This window comes from Salvelinus fontinalis, chromosome 4 (genome assembly GCF_029448725.1).
Source record: "Salvelinus fontinalis isolate EN_2023a chromosome 4, ASM2944872v1, whole genome shotgun sequence".
NCBI classification, from domain to species: Eukaryota; Metazoa; Chordata; class Actinopteri; order Salmoniformes; family Salmonidae; genus Salvelinus; species Salvelinus fontinalis.
This window is the reverse complement of record NC_074668.1, coordinates 52561683-52582537: the sequence shown is the minus strand read 5'-3', so window position 1 is coordinate 52582537 and position 20855 is coordinate 52561683. Positions and strand designations below refer to the sequence as shown.

The 20855-nt window shown below is 46.4% G+C and overlaps 1 non-coding gene across 1 annotated transcript; it reads left to right on the top strand.

The window, feature by feature from the left end:
- The first annotated feature begins 17215 nt into the window (after nt 1-17215).
- trnaa-ugc (transfer RNA alanine (anticodon UGC)) lies at nt 17216-17291 on the top strand. Its single transcript has one exon. It is a non-coding gene; the product is annotated as a tRNA-Ala (tRNA).
- The last annotated feature ends 3564 nt before the right edge of the window (nt 17292-20855 follow it).

The window sequence follows — 20855 nt, the reverse complement described above, 5'->3', positions numbered from 1 at the left end:
ACAAAATGCATATTATTATTACTATTGGATAGAAAACTCTCAAGTTTCTAAAACTGTTTGAATTATATCTGTGAGTAAAACAGAACTCATTTGGCAGCAAACTTCCATACAGGAAGTGAAAAATCTGAAAACGAGGCTCTGTTTCAGGGCCTGCCTATTCAACTGGCTTTTATTTATCGATATGCATGCACTTCATACGCCTTCCACTAGATGTCAACAGGCAGTGGAAGGTGGAATGGGGTGTCTAGCTTGATCTGAGGTCGAATGAGAGCTTTTGGAGTGACAGGTCTGGAATTTTCTTTGTCTTCTCAGGCGAGCGGCAGAGCTCGACATTGTGTTCTGAAAAGCGTTCGATTTACACGGCGAATATCTCCGGCTCTGATTTTATTTGATACATATGATAATAACATCATAAAGTTGTTTTTTTCAACCAAGTTTTATCAGTTTATTCAATGTTTATTGGGACTTTTGGAGTTTTCCGTTCTTTGCGCCAAGAGAGGATGGGAATGTTAGCAACCTTGGCTAGCATTGTGGCGCGAATTCGACAGAAGAAATGGACATTCTAAAACCAAACAACGATTTATTCTGGACCAAAGACTCTTTGTACAACATTCTGATGGAAGCTCATTAAAAGTAAGAAAAGATTTATGATGTTATTTTGTATTTCTGTGTAAAATGTTGACTTGAATATTCTCCGCCGTGTTGGTGAGTGCTGTCTCACAATAACGCAAGCTGTATGTTATGGTAAAGTTATTTTTTAAAATCTAACACAGCGGTTGCATTAAGAACCAGTGTATCTTTCATTTGCCATACAACAAGTATTTTTATGTAAAGTTTATGATGAGTTCTTTGGTCAGATTAGGTGAGTGTCCAAAATATCTCCGGACATTCTGGGAAAATGTTGCTACGTATTCACAATGTATAACCACGATTTGCAGCTCTAAATATGCACATTTTCGAACAAAACATAAATGTATTGTATAACATGATGTTATAAGACTGTCATCTGATGAAGTTGTCCAAAGGTTAGTGATTAATTTTATATCTTTTGCTGGTTTTTGCGAAAGCTACCTTTGCAGTGAATAAATGCGTTTGTGTGTTTGGCTATTGTGGTAAGCTAATATAATTCTATATTGTGTTTTCGCTGTAAAACACTTAAAAAATCTGAAATATTGGCTGGATTCACAAGATGTTTATCTTTCATTTGCTGTACACCATGTATTCTTCATAAATGTTTTAAAATTAGTATTTATGTATTTCACGTTGCTCTCTGTAATTATTCTGGCTGCTTTGGTGCTATTTTTGATGGTGGTTGCAATGTAAAACTATGATTTATACCTCAAATATGCACATTTTCGAACAAAACATAAATGTATTGTATAACATGTTATAAGACTGTCATCTGATGAAGTTGTTTCTTGGTTAGTGACTAATTTTATCTCTATTTTGTCGGTTTTGTGAAAGCTACCTATGCGGTGGAAACATGGTGAAAATATGCGGTTGTGTGTTTGGCTATTGTGGTTAGCTAATAGAAATACATACTGTGTTTTCGCTGTAAAACATTTTAAAAATCGGAAATGATGGCAGGATTCACAAAATGTTTATCTTCTTTTATCTTTATAGTTGATTAAAGTTTTTAAGAATTTGAAATTAGGATAGCCTGAACATGATGGTTGGTTTGGTTTCTCTAGCATGAACGGATGAAGAGCTACTGTTATTGAGTTATTTATGCAAATGTCTGTACATTTGTATTTTTATAGTTGATTAAAAAAAGAGAAGACTTTGAAGTTATGATAGCCTGCACATGTCACGACTTCCGCCGAAGTCGGTCCCTCTCCTTGTTCGGGCGCATTCGGCGATTGATGTGACCGGCCTTCTAGCCACCGCCGATCCACTTTTAATTTTCCATTTGTTTTGTATTTGTCTTTACACACCTGGTTTCAATCACCCAATTACCTGTTCATTATTTAATCCTCTGTTCCCCCTTGTTTGTTTGTGAGGGATTGTTTCTATGTAGGTAGGTCCGTTATTGTGGGTTCTGTTTTTGTATTACATTTATAATATGTTGAGTAAAATGTATTTACGTAAATAAAATGTATGTTTATTTACTCTTATCTGCTGTTCTGCGCCTGACTCCTATACACCAGCTACACATAGACCTCCTGACAGAATCACTTACCCGAAAGAATGGAGTCAGCAGGAGTAGACGCCCTTCCTTCAGAGATAGAGGAACGCGTCCAGCAGCACGCGACCATATTGCAACATCTGGGCACCGCCATGGATCGCGTGATGCAGAAGATGGATCGTTGGGAGAGAGGAGGAGGTCGTCCAGCGCCTCCACCAGCCCCACTACAGCAGGTCCCACTGTCCACCCCTCCTTCACCCGGTTCCAGCGGGATCCGGCTCGCGCTCCCGAGGGAGTATAATGGGACGGCTGCCGGATGCCATGGGTTCCTACTCCAGCTTGAGCTCTACCTGGCGACCGTACACCCGGTTCCTTCAAGACGTGAGAGCGTGTCCGCCCTCGTCTCCTGCCTCTCAGGCAAAGCCCTGGAGTGGGCCAACGCCGTTGGACCATTACGCAAAGAACGACTGTTCCACCTAATGCAGGGGACAAGGAGTGCACAGGATTTTGCATTGGACTTGCGGACCCTGGCTGCCAATGCGAGATGGAACGACAGGGCCCTGATCGATCACTACCGGTGCAGTCTCCGGGAGGACGTCCGTCGGGAGTTGGCCTACCGAGACACCACCCTCACATTGGACCAGCTGGTGTACATGTCCATTCGGCTGGACAACCTGCTGACTGCCAGTTGACGTCCGGATCGGGGCCTGTCAGTTCCATCCCCCGGCACCTCCGCTCCGACACCCATGGAGCTGGGAGGTGCTGCACTTAGGGCGACCGGAGGAGGGGCCATTCCCTGCACCATCTGTGGCCACAGAGGGCACACTGCTGGTCGGTGCTGGAGGGGTTCCTCAGGGAGTCGAGGCAGCAGGCAGGGCACTATCGTGTCACCCTAGGTGAGTCGGCACCAGGCTCACCCAGAGCCCCCTGCTGCTCACATGTATGTGTTTATTTCATTTCCTGAGTTTTCCCCACATTCACAGCATAAGGCGCTCATAGATTCAGGAGCAGCTGGGAATTTTATTTACCGTTTATTTTCCCTTAGTTTAGGGATCCCCCTTGTTCCTGTGGATATACCCTTCCCTGGGCACGCCCTAGATAGTCGACCATTAGGGTCAGGGCTGATTAGGGAGGCCACCGTTCCACTAGACATGGCAACGCAGGAGGGTCATAAGGAGAGAATCAGACTCTTCCTTATTGATTCTCCTGCGTTTCCCGTGTTGCTGGGCCTACCCTGGTTGGCCTGTCAGAACCCCACTATTTCGTAGCAACAGAGGGCTCTCAATGGGTGGTAACGAGAGTACTCAGGGAGGTGTGTGGGGGTTTCAATCGGTGCGACTATGGTGGAAAGTCCAGACCAGGTCTCCACCGTACGCATCCCCTCAGAATATGCCGATTTGGCTCTTGCCTTCTGTAAGAAGAGGGCGACTAAATTACCACCTCATCGATGGGGGGATTGTGCGAAAAAAATCTCCTGGTAGACGCAGCACTTCCCTGGAGTCACGTGTATCCTCTGTCACAGGAGGAGACGGTGGCTATGGAAATATATGTTTCCGAATCTCTGGGGCAGGGATATATTCGGCCCTCCACTTCACCTGCCTCCTCAAGTTTATTTTTTGTGAAGAAGAAGGATGGGGGTCTGCGCCCGTGTATTGACTATCGAGGTATCAATCAGATCACTGTGAGGTACAGCTACCCACTGCCTCTCATCGCCAGTGCGATCGAGTCAATGTACGGGGCGTGCTTCTTCACAAAATTGGATCTCAGGAGCGCTTACAACCTGGTGCGTATCCAAGAGGGGGACGAGTGGAAGATGGCATTTAGTACCACCTCAGGGGACTATGAGTACCTCGTCATGCCGTACGGGTTGATGAATGCTCCATCAGTCTTCCAGGCCTTTGTAGACGAGATTTTCCGGGACCTGCACGGTCAGGGTGTAGTGGTGTATATCGACGACAATCTGAAATACTCCGCTACAAGTGCCGAGCATGTGTCGATGGTGCGCAGGGTGCTTGGTCGACTGTTGGAGCATGACCTGTACGTCAAGCCTGAGAAATGTCTGTTCTTCCAACAGTCCGTCTCCTTCCTAGGGTACCGCATTTCCACGTCAGGGGTGGAGATGGAGAATGACTGCATTTCAGCCGTGCGTAATTGGCCGACTCCCACCACGGTAAAGGAAGTGCAGCGGTTTCTAGGGTTTGCCAACTACTACCGGAGGTTTATCCAGGGTTTTGGTCAGGTAGCAGCTCCCATTACCTCACTGCTGAAGTGGGGACCGGTGCGGCTGCAGTGGTCGGCTGAGGCGGACATATATTTGGTCACCTGAAGGCTCTGTTTACCTCGGCTCCCGTGCTGGCTCAACCGATCCCTCTTTGGCGTTCATAGTGGAGGTGGACGCGTCGGAGGCTGGGATAGGAGCCGTGCGCTCTCAGCGCTCGGGTACGCCAACGAAGCGGAGCGGAACTATGATGTGGGGGACCAGGAGCTGTTGGCTGTGGTTAAAGCTTTGAAGGCGTGGAGACATTGGCTTGAAGGGGCTAAACACCCTTTCCTCATCTGGACTGACCACTGCAACCTGGAGTACATCCGGGCAGCGAGGAGACTGAATCCTCGTCAGGCAAGGTGCGCCATGTTTGTTACCAGTGTTGTGTTTACCCGGTTCTACATACCAGGCTCCCAAAATGTTAAGGCAGACGCACTTTCCCGGCTGTATGACATTTACATTACATTTAAGTCATTTAGCAGACGCTCTTATCCAGAGCGACTTACAAATTGGTGCATTCACCTTAAGATATCCAGTGGAACAGCCACTTTACAATAGTGCATCTAAATCTTTTAAGGGGGGGGGGGATCAGAAGGATTACTTTATCCTATCCTAGGTATTCCTTAAAGAGGTGGGGTTTCAGGTGTCTCCGGAAGGTGGTGATTGACTCCGCTGTCCTGGCGTCGTGAGGGAGTTTGTTCCACCATTGGGGTGCCAGAGCAGCGAACAGTTTTGACTGGGCTGAGCGGGAACTGTACTTCCTCAGAGGTAGGGAGGCGAGCAGGCCAGAGGTGGATGAACGCAGTGCCCTTGTTTGGGTGTAGGGCCTGATCAGAGCCTGAAGGTACGGAGGTGCCGTTCCCCTCACAGCTCCGTAGGCAAGCACCATGGTCTTGTAGCGGATGCGAGCTTCAACTGGAAGCCAGTGGAGAGAGAGGAGGAGTGGGGTGACGTGAGAGAACTTGGGAAGGTTGAACACCAGACGGGCTGTCGCGTTCTGGATGAGTTGTAGGGGTTTAATGGCACAGGCAGGGAGCCCAGCCAACAGCGAGTTGCAGTAATCCAGACGGGAGATGACAAGTGCCTGGATTAGGACCTGCGCCGCTTCCTGTGTGAGGCAGGGTCGTACTCTGCGGATGTTGTAGAGCACGAACCTACAGGAACGGGACCACCGCCTTGATGTTAGTTGAGTACGACAGGGTGTTGTCCAGGATCACGCCAAGGTTCTTAGCGCTCTGGGAGGAGGACACAATGGAGTTGTCAACCGTGATGGCGAGATCATGGAACGGGCAGTCCTTCCCCGGGAGGAAGAGCAGCTCCGTCTTGCCGAGGTTCAGCTTGAGGTGGTGATCCGTCATCCACACTGATATGTCTGCCAGACATGCAGAGATGCGATTCGCCACCTGGTTATCAGAAGGGGGAAAGGAGAAGATTAATTGTGTGTCATCTGCATAGCAATGATAGGAGAGACCATGTGAGGTTATGACAGAGCCAAGTGACTTGGTGTATAGCGAGAATAGGAGAGGGCCTAGAACAGAGCCCTGGGGGACACCAGTGGTGAGAACACGTGGTGAGGAGATAGATTCTCGCCACGCCACCTGGTAGGAGCGACCTGTCAGGTAGGACGCAATCCAAGCGTGGGCCGCGCCGGAGATGCCCAACTCGGAGAGGGTGGAGAGGAGGATCTGATGGTTCAGAGTATCAAAGGCAGCCGATAGGTCTAGAAGGATGAGAGCAGAGGAGAGAGAGTTAGCTTTAGCAGTGCGGAGCGCCTCCGTGACACAGAGAAGAGCAGTCTCAGTTGAATGACTAGTCTTGAAACCTGACTGATTTGGATCAAGAAGGTCATTCTGAGAAAGATAGCAGGACAGCTGGCCAAGGACGGCACGTTCAAGAGTTTTGGAGAGAAAAGAAAGAAGGGATACTGGTCTGTAGTTGTTGACATCGGAGAGATCGAGTGTAGGTTTTTTCAGAAGGGGTGCAACTCTCGCTCTCTTGAAGACGGAAGGGACGTAGCCAGCGGTCAAGGATGAGTTGATGAGCGAGGTGAGGTAAGGGAGAAGGTCTCCGGAAATGGTCTGGAGAAGAGAGGAGGGGATAGGGTCAAGCGGGCAGGTTGTTGGGTGGCCGGCCGTCACAAGACGCGAAATTTCATCTGGAGAGAGAGGGGAGAAAGTGGTCAGAGCACAGGGTAGGGCAGTGTGAGCAGAACCAGCGGTGTCGTTTGACTTAGCAAACAAGGATCGGATGTCGTCGACCTTCTTTTCAAAATGGTTGACGAAGTCATCTGCAGAGAGGGAGGAGGGGGGGGAGGGGAGGAGGATTCAGGAGGGAGGAGAAGGTGGCAAAGAGCTTCCTAGGGTTAGAGGCAGATGCTTGGAATTTAGAGTGGTAGAAAGTGGCTTTAGCAGCAGAGACAGAAGAGGAAAATGTAGAGAGGAGGGAGTGAAAGGATGCCAGGTCCGCAGTGAGGCAAGTTTTCCTCCATTTCCGCTCGGCTGCCCGGAGCCCTGTTCTGTGAGCTCGTAATGAGTCGTCGAGCCACGGAGCAGGAGGGGAGGACCGAGCCGGCCTGGAGGATAGGGGACATAGAGAGCCAAAGGATGCAGAAAGGGAGGAGAGGAGGGTTGAGGAGGCAGAATCAGGAGATAGGTTGGAGAAGGTTTGAGCAGAGGGAAGAGATGATAGGATGGAAGAGGAGAGAGTAGCGGGGGAGAGAGAGCGAAGGTTGGGACGGCGCGATACCATCCGAGTAGGGGCAGTGTGGGAAGTGTTGGATGAGAGCGAGAGGGAAAAGGATACAAGGTAGTGGTCGGAGACTAGGAGGGGAGTTGCAATGAGGTTAGTGGAAAAACAGCATCTAGTAAAGATGAGGTGAAGCGTATTGCCTGCCTTGTGAGTAGGGGGGAAGGTGAGAGGGTGAGGTCAAAAGAGGAGAGGAGTGGAAAGAAGGAGGCAGAGAGGAATGAGTCAAAGGTAGACGTGGGAAGGTTAAAGTCACCCAGAACTGTGAGAGGTGAGCCGTCCTCAGGAAAGGAACTTATCAAGGCATCAAGCTCATTGATGAACTCTCCAAGGGAACCTGGAGGGCGATAAATGATAAGGATGTTAAGCTTGAAAGGGCTGGTAACTGTGACAGCATGGAATTCAAAGGAGGCGATAGACAGATGGGTAAGGGGAGAAAGAGAGAATGACCACTTGGGAGAGATGAGGATCCCGGTGCCACCACCCCGCTGACCAGAAGCTCTCGGGGTGTGCGAGAACACGTGGGCAGACGAGGAGAGAGCAGTAGGAGTAGCAGTGTTATCTGTGGTGATCCATGTTTCCGTCAGTGCCAAGAAGTCGAGGGACTGGAGGGAAGCATAGGCTGAGATGAACTCTGCCTTGTTGGCCGCAGATCGGCAGTTCCAGAGGCTGCCGGAGACCTGGAACTCCAAGTGGGTCGTGCGCGCTGGGACCACCAGGTTAGGGTGGCCGCGGCCACGCGGTGTGAAGCGTTTGTATGGTCTGTGCAGAGAGGAGAGAACAGGGATAGACAGACACATAGTTGACAGGCTACAGAAGAGGCTACGCTAATGCAAAGGAGATTGGAATGACAAGTGGACTACACGTCTTGAAAGTTCAGAAAGTTAAGCTTACGTTGCAAAAATCTTATTGACTAAAATGATTAAAATGATTCAGTACTGCTGACTGGTGAAGTAGGCTAGCTAGCAGTGGCTGCGTTGTTGACTTTGTTTGAAATTGTAGCTGGCTAGGTAACCTCGACAATTACTCTAAACTACACAATTATCTTAGATACAAAGACAGCAAAGACAACTATGTAGCTAGCTAACACTACACTAATCAAGTCGTTCCGTTGTAATGTAATAGTTTCTACAGTGCTGCTATTCGGTAGAAGTTGGCTAGCTGGCTAGCTAGCAGTGTTGACTAGGTAGGAGAACGGTGGCGCGGCGGACGAGAGTAGCTGGCTAGCTAACCTCGATAGTTACTCTAAACTACACAATTATCTTAGATACAAAGACAGCAAAGACAACTATGTAGTTAGCTAACACTAGCTAACACTACACTAATCAAGTCGTTCCGTTGTAATGTAATAGTTTCTTCAGTGCTGCTATTCAGTAGAATAACAACTTCGGTAGAAGTTGGCTAGCTGGCTAGCTAGCAGTGTTGACTACGTTAGAAGTGCGAAAATAGCTGGCTAGCTAACCTAGATAATTACTCTAAACTACACAATTATCTTTGATACAAAGACGGCTATGTAGCTAGATAAGATCAGACAAATCAAACCGTTGTACTGTAATGAAATGAAATGAAATGTAATATTACCTGTGGAGCGAATGCGAAATGCAGAAATGCAGAATGACACAGAGGAGCGGCCCATGGATCAGACTCCCATACTCCCGGCCTCCTGCCTGGTAGCGCCGGTCGTGTGGGAGCTGGACGCGGACATTGAGTAGGCGTTACCTACAGAGCCCGCTCCCCTCCAGTGTCCCTTCGAGCGTCTGTACATTCTGTCTGATCTATTGGGCCCACACGTCATCCACCTCTGGTCATCCGGGGAACGGACGGACGGTGCACTGTCTCAGTGAGAGGTACTGGTGGCCTACCTTGGCAAAGGACATGAGGGTTTATGTTTCCTCCTGCTCGCTGTGCACCCAGTGTAAGGCACTTAGACACCTGCCCAGAGGTAAGCTACATCCCTTACCCGTTCCACAACGGCCTTGGCCACACCTGTCGGTGGATTTTCTGACCGATCTTCCTCCCTCACAGGGAAACACCACGATCCTGGTCGTTGTGGATTGTTTCTCTAAGTCCTATCGTCTCCTCCCTCTGCCCGGTCTCCCTACGGCCCTACAGACTGCGGAGGCCATGTTTACACACGTCTTCCGGCACTATGGGGTACCTGAGGATATAGTGTCTGATCGAGGTCCCCAGTTCACTTCAAGAGTCTGGAGGGTGTTCATGGAACATCTGGGGGTCTTGATCAGCCTCACCTCAGGTTTTCACCACGAGAGTAATGGGCAGGTGTAGAGAGTGAACCAGGATGTGGGCAGGTTTCTGCGGTCTTATTGTCAGGGCCGGCCGGGGGAGTGTGCGGCGTTCGTGCCCTGGGCCGAGATGGCATAAAACTCGCTCCGCCACTCCTCCACTAACCAGTCAGACCGAGGCTTCTACGGTGGACGACTGGTTCAGGTGCGCAGAGAAGACATGGGAAGCCGCCAAAAAACCAGCGCGGATCGTCACCGCAGTGAGGCGGACCGGGTCTGGTTCTCGACCCGAAACCTGCCCCTCCGCCTGCCCTGCCGGAAAATGGGTCCGCGGTTTGTGGGGCCATTCAAAGTCCTGAGGAGAATGAACGAGGTGTGTTACAGGTTACAGCTTCCCCCCAAATACCGTATTAACCCCTCGTTCCATGTGTCTCTCCTCAGGCCGGTGGTGGTTGGTTCACTCCAGGAGTCTGAGGTAAGGGAGGTTCCTCCGCCCCCTCTGGACATCGAGGGGGTCCCGACGTACCCCGTCCGTTCCATCCTGGATTTGAGGCGTCGGGCGAGGGGCCTTAAGCACCTCGTGGAGTGGGAGGGGTACGGTCCGGAGGAGAGGTGCTGGGTTCCGGTGGCGGACGTGCTGGACCCTGAAATGCTGCGGGAGTTCCACCGTCTCCGGCCGGATCGCCCGGCACCTCGCCCTCCGGGTTGTCCCCGAGGCCGGTGTCGGCGCGCTACACGACTTCCGCCGAAGTCGGCTCCCCTCCTTGTTCGGGAGGCGTTCGGCGGTCGAATTCACCGGCCTTCTAGCCATCGCCGCTCCATTTTTCATTGTTCCATTTGTTTTGTCTTGTTCCCAGCACACCTGGTTTGCATTCCCGAATCACACTGCATATATATATATTCCTCTGTTCCCCCCCCCCATGTCTTTGTGTGGAATTGTTTGTGTTGCGTGTTTAGTGTTACGCTCAAGACTGGTTTTTCCCCGGGTATCGTATTTTGACCCGTAATATGTTTATTGTCATACATTGGCAGTATTGTGAGTGTTTTCGCACTTATTCACTTTTGCCATTGGCTGGAGGTTTATTGACGCAGTTGCGTCTCTCTTGTGCTTCTGCCAAATAAAGTGCGCCTGATCACAGCTCTCTGCTCTCCTGCACCTGACTTCTTACCAGTAGCGCACGACAGTTGGTTTGTTGTCTCTAGCTTGAATGGTTCAAGAGTTACTGTTGGTGAGTAATATTGTGCAAATGTAGGCATTCGAAAAATCGTTTTCATTGATAATTTTTTTGTTGAGTATGTGTAACAAAAAATAAGGACATTATAAAGCTTGCAGAGCTGTCTAATGGGGAAATGAATTTTAGCTAATTGGGAAGGAAAGGAGACATCCTCTGGCCATATACTGGTTCAGCGATAATTGTGTTTGTTCTATTAGTTCATATCCCTTGCCATTGTGATATATAGGCCTAAGGCCGAAACAATCACACCTTTGTTTCATCACAAAACCGGAGAGCAACAATCTGAAATCCACAAACAAACAGTTACATGACCTACCACAGCATGGTGAAGCAATTGAATGTTTTAAAAATGTTCGTATTACTTAATTAACAACTGTTGGTTTAGAACTACGGAGAGTATGTATTTGTATTTATTAGGGATCCCCATTAGCTACTGCCAAGGCAGCAACTGCTCTTCCTTGGGTTCAAACACACCAAAGCACGTACATTAACCTGTTTGTGCTGCAGGGGCAGTATTGAGTAGCCGGATAAAAGGTGCCCATTTCAAACGGCCTCGTACTCAATTCTTGCTCGTACAATATGCATATTATTATTACTATTGGATAGAAAACACTCTCTAGTTTCTAAAACCATTTGAATTATATCTGTGAGTAAAACAGAACTCATTTTGCAGCAAACTTCCTAACAGGAAGTGGAAAATCTGAAATCGATGCACTGTTCTAGGGCCTGCCTATAAAAGGGCTTCATATATATCAGTATAGATGCACTTCATACGTCTTCCACTAGATGTCGACAGGCAGTGAGAGAAGAAATTGAGTGTATAACTTGATCTGGGCTCGAATAAATGCTCTTGTATGACGTGTCACCAGTTTCCTGTTTTCTGGAGAGCGTGCGAAGGGACCTGGTTTTGCCTTCTGTACAGCTGTCGTTATAGACGACTAATATCTCCGGCTTTGATTTTATTTGATACATGTGACAATATCATCGTAAAGTATGTTTTTTTCAATTTAGTTTCATTAGAATATAGAATTTTTTTCGGGGCGTTAGGCGTGTTGTGTTGTCTGCGTTTGTTCAGGAAGGAGAGCTTAGCGCCACTTTGCTAGCTTTCCGTGCTAATTGACTGGAGAAGAGGACATTCTAAATCCAAACAACGATTGTTCCCGACAATGGACCCCTTGTACAACATTCTGATGAAAGATCATCAAAAGTAGGACCCATTTTATGATGCTATTTCATATATCTGTCAAACATGTTGTACTAGTAGGTTGCGGCCAGGTTTTGGGCACGCTCTCGCCATAACGTAAACTGCATAGAATTTTAACACGGCGATTGTACTAAGAACTAGTGTATCTATAATTTCCTATACAACATGTATTTTTTAGTTATGTTTATGAATAGTTATTTGGTCAGAATATGTGAGTGCCAGAAAAATATCCGGACGTTGTGGGAAAAAGATGCTACGTTAGCACAATATATAACCACTGATTTCAGCTCTAAATATGCACATTTTCGAACAAAACATAAGTGTATGTATAACCTGATGTTATAGGACTGTCATCTGATGAAGCTTATCAAGGTTAGTCAAAAATTATATATCTTTTGCTGATTTGTTACGATCGCTAACTTTTGCTGCTGGGGAATGGCTTGTGTTTCTGGCTATTGTGGTAAGCTAATATAATGCTATATTTTGTTTTCGCTGTAAAACACTTAAGAAATCGGAAATATTGGCTGGAATCACAAGATGCCTGTCTTTCATTTGCTGTACACCATGCATTTTTTAGAAATGTTTTATGATGAGTATTTGGGTATTTGGGTATTTGACGTTGGTGTCTGTAATTACTCTGGCTGCTTCGGTGCCATTTCTGACGGTAGCTGTGATGGTAGCTGCAATGTAAAACTGATTTAGGTTGGCTTTGTGCATGCTACCTGTGCTGTGAAAAATGTCTGTCCTTATTTGTATTTGGTGGTGAGCTAACATAAATATACGTGGTGTTTTCGCTGTAAAACATTTAAAAAATCGGACATGTTGGCTAGATTCACAAGATGTTTATCTTTCAAATGCTGTATTGGACTTGTTAATGTGTGAAAGTTAAATATTTCAAAAAAATATATTTTGAATTTCGCGCCCTGCTCTTGAAGTGGCTGTTGTCATATTGTGCCCGGCTTCGATCTTGCAGCCATAAGAAGTTAAATATAAAACAAAAGATAAAACAGTGAACTGTGTTTGTACTGAATGAGCTAAAGATTAAACAGTACATCATACAACATCCCTACATCACCACATATCCACAAAATGTTTGATCCCACAATACAACAATATCACAATGCATGTGTATGCATGTATCTGTACCTTTGTGTGTGTCTCTTCACTGTCCTCGTTGTTCCATAAGGTGTATTTTTACCTGCTTTTTAATTCTGATTCTACTGCTTGCATCAGATACCTGATGTGGAAAAGAGTTCCATGTAGTCATGGTTCTATGTAGTACTGTGCGCCTCCCATTGTCTGTTCTGGACTGTGTAGAGACCTCTGGTGGCATGTCTTGTGGGGTATGCATGGGTGTCTGTAACGATCGTCCTGGGAAGAAGGTGACCAAAACGCAGTGTGGTAAGTGTTCATGTTATAAATTTAATCAAAACTTAACACTAAACAAAATAACAATGAGGAAGAACAAAAACGCGGTGGCGGCTCTGGTGCGGACGTGGACCCCGCTCCACATTAGTCTTGCCCACTTAGGTGGCGCCTCTGGAGTGGGGACCCTTGCAGCCGACCCCGTACTAGGGACCCTCGCAGCGGGCTGGGGACTCTGGCTGCTCCGGACAGGAGGGGGACTCTGGCTGCTCTGGACAGGAGGGGGACTCTGGCTGCTCCGGACAGGAGGGGGACTCTGGCTGCTCCGGACAGGAGGGGGACTCTGGCTGCTCCGGACAGGAGGGGGACTCTGGCTGCTCCGGACATGCAGGTGGCCTTGGCCGAGGCACTGGATACACTGGGCCGTGGAGGCGCACTGGAGGTCTCGAGCAGAGAGCCTGCACAATCCGTCCTGGCTGGATGGTGACTTTGGCCCTGCACGTGCGGGGCGCAGGCACAGGACGCACTGGGCTGTGCAGACGCACTGGAGACAGTGCGCAGAGCCGTCGCAGGATATCCTGGGCCGTAGAGATGTACTGGAGGTCTGGAGAGCAAGGCTGGCACACTCCGTTCTGGCTCGATGCCCACTCTAGCCCGGCCGATGCGAGGAGCTGGGATATAGCGCACCCGGCTAAGAACACGTACTGGAGACGCCGTGCGCTCCACCGCATAACACGGTGCCTGACCAGTACGACGCTCGCCACGGTAAGCACGGGGAGTTGGCTCAGGTCTCCTACCTGACTCCGCCAATCTCCTCGTGTGCCACCCCCCAAAACATTTCTGCGGCTGCCTCTCGTGCACATTTCCTCGAGCCAACTCCTCGTAGCCGTGTGATAGTATTTTAAACAGACAGCTCGGTACATTCAGCTTGTCAACACCTCTTACAATTACATGTAATGATGAAGTCAATCTCTCTTCCACTTTGAGCCAGGAGAGATTGACATGTATGTCATTAATGTTAGCTCTCTGTGTACTTTTAAGAGCCAGCCGTACTGCCCTGTTCTGAGCCAACTGCAATTTTCCTAAGTCCCTTTTTGTGGCACCTGACCACACTACTGAACAGTAGTCTAGGTGCAACAAAACCAGGGCCTGTAGAACCGTGCTTATTAGTAACTGGAATAAGTAATTTCATAAATGTGTCAAGTGCAGCGTCTCCTTACATACCACAAACCAGCAAATATTCTTTACATAATCAACATATGAATCATTACAAAACTTATTGTATGACCTTTTATACACTACATTAGGCCTAGCCTTTGGGACTTTGGTTTTCCTAGATATGGCTATTATACTGTGATCACTAAATCCTATGGATTTGGATACTGCTCTAAAGCAAATTTCTGCAGCATTAGTAAAGATGTGATCAATACATGTTCATGATTTAATTCCTGTGCTGTTTGTAAATACCCTGGTAGGTTGACTGATGACCTGAACCAGGTTGTAGGCACTGGTTAAATGTTTTTATTGAGTGGGCAGCTTGATGAGAGCTAGTCAATATTTCAATGACCCAGAAAATTAACTTCTCTGTTAATATCACATACATGATCAAGCATTTCACACATATTATCCAGACTGTTAGCACGTGGTGGTCTATAGCATCTTCCCACAAGAATGGGCTTTAGGTGAGGCAGATGAACCTGTAGCTAGATTACTTCAACAGTATTGAACATTAGATAGTCTAAGCTTCACAGGAATGTGGTTCTTTATATAGACCGCAGTTCCACCCCCGTTGGCATTTCTGTCTTTTCGGTAGATGTTATAACCATATAGACCATGGAGAGTTACCACAAGTCACTGTCACGAACCGGCTCAAAGCACGTAACAAAAGGGAGACAACGTGGAAATAAGGAGTAACAATATATATATACTGCTCAAAAAAATAAAGGGAACACTTAAACAACACAATGTAACTCCAAGTCAATCACACTTCTGTGAAATCAAACTGTCCACTTAGGAAGCAACACTGATTGACAATAAATTTCACATGCTGTTGTGCAAATGGAATAGACAAAAGGTGGAAATTATAGGCAATTAGCAAGACACCCCCCAAAACAGGAGTGATTCTGCAGGTGGTGACCACAGACCACTGGTGACCACAGACCACTGCCAGCGCCCTGCAAAATGACCTCCAGCAGGCCACAAATGTGCATGTGTCAGCATATGGTCTCACAAGGGGTCTGAGGATCTCATCTCGGTACCTAATGGCAGTCAGGCTACCTCTGGCGAGCACATGGAGGGCTGTGCGGCCCCACAAAGAAATGCCACCCCACACCATGACTGACCCATCACCAAACCGGTCATGCTGGAGGATGTTGCAGGCAGCAGAACGTTCTCCACGGCGTCTCCAGATTCTGTCACGTCTGTCACATGTGCTCATGTGCTCAGTGTGAACCTGCTTTCATCTGTGAAGAGCACAGGGCGCCAGTGGCAAATTTGCCAATCTTGGTGTTCTCTGGCAAATGCCAAACGTCCTGCACGGTGTTGGGCTGTAAGCACAACCCCCACCTGTGGACATCGGGCCCTCATACCACCCTCATGGAGTCTGTTTCTGACCGTTTGAGCAGACACATGCACATTTGTGGCCTGCTGGAGGTCATTTTGCAGGGCGCTGGCAGTGCACCTCCTTGCACAAAGGCGGAGGTAGCGGTCCTGCTGCTGGGTTGTTGCCCTCCTACGGCCTCCTCCACGTCTCCTGATGTACTGGCCTGTCTCCTGGTAGCGCCTGCATGCTCTGGACACTACGCTGACAGACACAGCAACCCTTTTTGCCACAGTTCGCATTGATGTGCCATCCTGGATGAACTGCACTACCTGAGCCACTTGTGTGGGTTGTAGACTCCGTCTCATGCTACCACTAGAGTGAGAGCACCGCCATCATTCAAAAGTGACCAAAACATCAGTCAGGAAGCATAGGAACTGAGAAGTGGTCTGTGGTCACCACCTGCAGAATCACTCCTGTTTTGGGGGGTGTCTTGCTAATTGCCTATAATTTCCACCTTTTGTCTATTCCATTTGCACAACAGCATGTGAAATTTATTGTCAATCAGTGTTGCTTCCTAAGTGGACAGTTTGATTTCACAGAAGTGTGATTGACTTGGAGTTACATTGTGTTGTTTAAGTGTTCCCTTTATTTTTTTGAGCAGTGTATTTATTAAGTAAAGTAACTAGGTATAATATACAATGGTGTGTGTAATCAGTAATCAGTAGTGTAAGTGAGTGTTTTGCATGCATGAATGTGATAATGCAGGGTGTTGAAAGATGCTAAAGTAAACAACCAAAAAACCACCAAGAAACACAACAAAATCTATAAAGGTGTCTGCATGGAGAGAGTCTCTTCCATGAATGGGGAAGTGGTGCATTTATCCTATGACAGTGGGCCCAGGTGTTTCCCATGTAGCTGACGACCCTCCCAACTCCGCCCACCGACATCCTAATAAGGAAACAAGAACAAAGAGAGAATACGGCAGACAGAGTGGGAGGGTCGTCACATCACAAAGGAAACATGAGATGCCTTCACTATTCCAGCACCATTTCAACTTCAATATTTCAACATCATCAAATCACCTATGCTTAGTCTAATATAGTGACAACTAAGATACCAAAAACGATTTAGTCCAATCAACATAAGCTAAATATGACATGACTGTCCATGGTACTGATTTCTCTGTGTGTGTGTGTGTGTGTGTGTGTGTGTGTGTGTGTGTGTGTGTGTGTGTGTGTGTGTGTGTGTGTGTGTGTGTGTGTGTGTGTGTGTGTGTGTGTGTGTGTGTGTGTGTGTGTGTGTGTGTGTGTGTGTGTGTGTGTGTGTGTGCAAGTAGCAAAAAAATGTGTTGACGTTGACCCAGAAAATGTCAATGCCATCCTACTCTCTTTTATGACTCATACAGTACACACTTTTAGTTTTGTCCTAGGCTACCTGGCTAATTTCGCGGGCAACAATGCGCCAGGCCCGCTAGTTAACATTAACATTGTACTGGCCCCGTGTGGCTCAGTTGGTAGAGCATGGCGCTTGCAACGCCAGGGGTGTGGGTTCGATTCCCACGGGGGGCCAGTACAAAAAAAGTATGAATGTATGTACTTGTAAGTCGCTCTGGATAAGAGCGTCTGCTAAATGACTTAAATGTAAATGTAAAATTAGCCTACTACATCTAGCTGCATATTGAACTTCCATCCTCTCAGGCCAGGGGCACAATGTATGAATTCATGGTTAAATCAGAATTGCTGTTAAAATCGTTGACCAGTACGGCGAATTAAGTAAAATCACAAGTCTAAATCCTTATCTCCGTCCATGGCTAATTTGGGAAATGGACGATTTCACGAGATGCAACAATTCAAGTTTTTTCTGTAAATGACATTTGGCTTGTGATTGATGTGAAACCAAATCCAATCTGGCTTTCCTTGACACTTTTTTTGGAATGACATGTTCGACAAGCAGGTGTCGACATACTTTGGTAAAGTAGTGTATGCCAATTTCTAAGACATTCTAAGATTTGTATCATTCGCAACTAAAGTTACCAAATAACTCTAAATCTAGCATATAGGACCTGTTTCAAATGATTACTTTTACGCTCAACATAGACACCTAATATGCTCATTCACTCCATAATCGAAAAATATCCTTTCTATTTTATTCAGCTAAGTTAAATTATATTCTTCTTACTATAAAGTCATATAAAATACAATAATGGCACAGGACTTATTAGCATATCTTGTCAGCTAAATAAACAAGCCTACTCCCACTCCCCCCCCCAAGCATTACGCATTCCTGCCACCATCAGTACGCACACCTGCCTTCCCCCATCACGCGCATCAGCGATTATTGGACTCACCTTGACTCAATCACCTGTTTATTACCTCCCCTATATTTATCAGTTCCCCAGCTCTGTTCCCCGCTGCTGCATTAATGTTTGTATGTCATTGTTACCCGTGTGCTGACAGGAACCTTCCCGCTAGTCATGATTAGCTGAGATAATGCATGGGCTGGACATGCAATGAGATGGGTTCAGATTGGTCTACCATGTAGCATGCTACTGTCTATAACATGAGCTGCTCACTATGTGTAGGTAATCCTTTCTACAACAGCTTTTTTGAAAGATATCATGAAGAACTGGAAAAGTGTTGCTAATGCTCTCCACTTTCTGGAGGACGATCGTGTCATGCTGACTCTGACAATGAATCAGATGAGGAAATTGTGATTTAGGTAAAAACATTTCCATTGAACCAGACATTGTAGAGTCTTCTGAAACGGTGATCAACAGTGTTGTTGTCACCAAAGAAGTTGACTAAGTTTTAAAATCAGTGGAATGCCTGGTGGAAGCAGAGTATGATAGCTGAGGAGCTGGAAATAATTCTGCCAGTTGATTGCTAATATGCGGAGGGAGTCAGAAAGAGAGCACACAGAAGCTGTTGTATAAAATACCTGTCTCCGGATTATATCTTCAAATTAAGGGCAACCGTGGCAGCCGTGACAGAGAGGGAGAAGTGTTCATCCATGCATATTGGTAAGAGAGTCTAGCTAGCTATATTTTCAGATATTATACGTTTCTAATTTTGTCAGAAAGTTGTTTTCATAAAGCATGCTATTAGCTTGTTAGCTAATGTGAGCTGGCTGGCTCACTAGCTAACGTTACATGTATGATCAATGTAGTAAGATTATTTGTATCTCAGAAATCCATTTGCATTGCTAGTTATAGCTTAATATTAAATTTAGCTACCTGCAGATTCATGCATGTTGGCTCGCTATGAGAATCGGTCTGTATTGCTAGTAGTATATGGGTCGGGATTATTTCCACATTCAAAACAACTGGGAAGTCAGAACTGGGAACTCGGAAATCTCCAAATTCCATCTTCAGTGCGTTCAAAATAACTGACAACTCTGAAAAAAATTATATCCAACTGGGATAAATCGTTTTGAACGGTCATCCAACTCGGAATTCCAACTCAGCAACGCAGGCCTCTTTCGAGACCACCGACTCTCCGACCTGAAGATTACTGACATCATGATTTGACCTCGTATTTTTCCAAGTTCCCAGTTGTCTTAAAAGCACCATTAGGTTCAATGTTTAGTTAGCTAGCTACATGTCTAAACAAAAGACTCCACTTTGCCAGATGATTAGACGACACATCAAGTTAGCCAGGTGTGTCTGGGTATGTTTACGGTCATCTATTGTATTCATGAACATGTGAACATGTCTAGAAAACCCATCCACTTAGCTAGATGTGGCTGGGGGGTGGTTATAGCATTTCTTTCACAACCCATCAATTTAGACAAGTGTGTCTGGGTAAGAATCATCTAATAATTATACAATATTTGTCTGGACACTTTCTATTTTGATATTGCTGCTATGCAAATATGCAAGTAACCATCACTGTACCGTTTACACCTTCTGTATCCTGTGCAATTGGCAAATAGACTTTGATTTTATTTTATAGTCCTGCGTTCCTCAGTTGGTAGGGTATGCCACTTGCAACGCTAGGGTGTTGGGTTTGAATCCCATGGAGGACCAGTATGAGAAAATGTATACACTCACTACTGTAAGTTGCTCTGGGTAAGCGTGTCTGCTAAATTAGTGAAATGTAAATATAGTGTGTGTTACCAGAGATGGTAATGTCAAGAACAACATGGACTTGCACCAAAATCAGTTTAAGATTTAGGCCAAGGACTAGATTAAGTACATTTTTGCTACTACTTTCACCACTTTTAGTCATGAAATCTTGTTGTTTACTATACTACCTTACTCTGTTCAGCACATGGCCTCACATGTGAATCCTTAAAGGTATGGGTGGGGCTAAGGCTTAAGAGGGTGTGAACGATGCTGAATGGATGTAGACAAAGAAGAGCTCTCCAGTAGGTGTACCAAAACATTCAAAGGCCAACTTTCAAAGAAGCATTGTTCCTCAATAATATACTACTTTTATCCAATGTAAAAAACACAATTTCACATTTTGCTACATAGGTGTAACGACTGTCTTCGTTTGAAAGAGAAGAGGACCAAAATGCAGCGTGATGATAATCCATATTTTAATAGGATATTTAAACGACGAACAAAAACAACAAACTGACAGAAGGAACCGAAGACGCTACAGTCCTGAACATGGGAACACAGAACAGACGAACACACGAACAGGAACAATCACCCACAAACAAACAGTGAACACAGGCTACCTTAATATGGTTCCCAATCAGAGACAATGACAAACACCTGCCTCTGATTGAGAACCATATTAGGCCAAACAACATACCCAACATAGAAACACAAAACATAGAATGCCAAACCCAGCTCACATCCTGACCAACTAAACAAATACTAAACAAAGGAAATAAGGTCAGGAACGTGACAATAGGACTGAATTGAGCCGGTCGGTCACATAGTCAGTTCACCTGACATACATTTCTTCATATCATGTTTATTTAGATTTGACAAAAATAAATAATGGATTTATTGTGATGGTGTACAGCGCATTTGGAAAGCAGACCACTTGACCTGTTGGAAGTTTCACCTTAGAGGATCACATTCCAACAGGACAATGACCCTAAGCACACAGCCAAGACAACACAGGAGTGGCTTCGGGACAAGTCTCTGAATGTCCTTGAGTGGCCCAGCTAGAGCCCGGA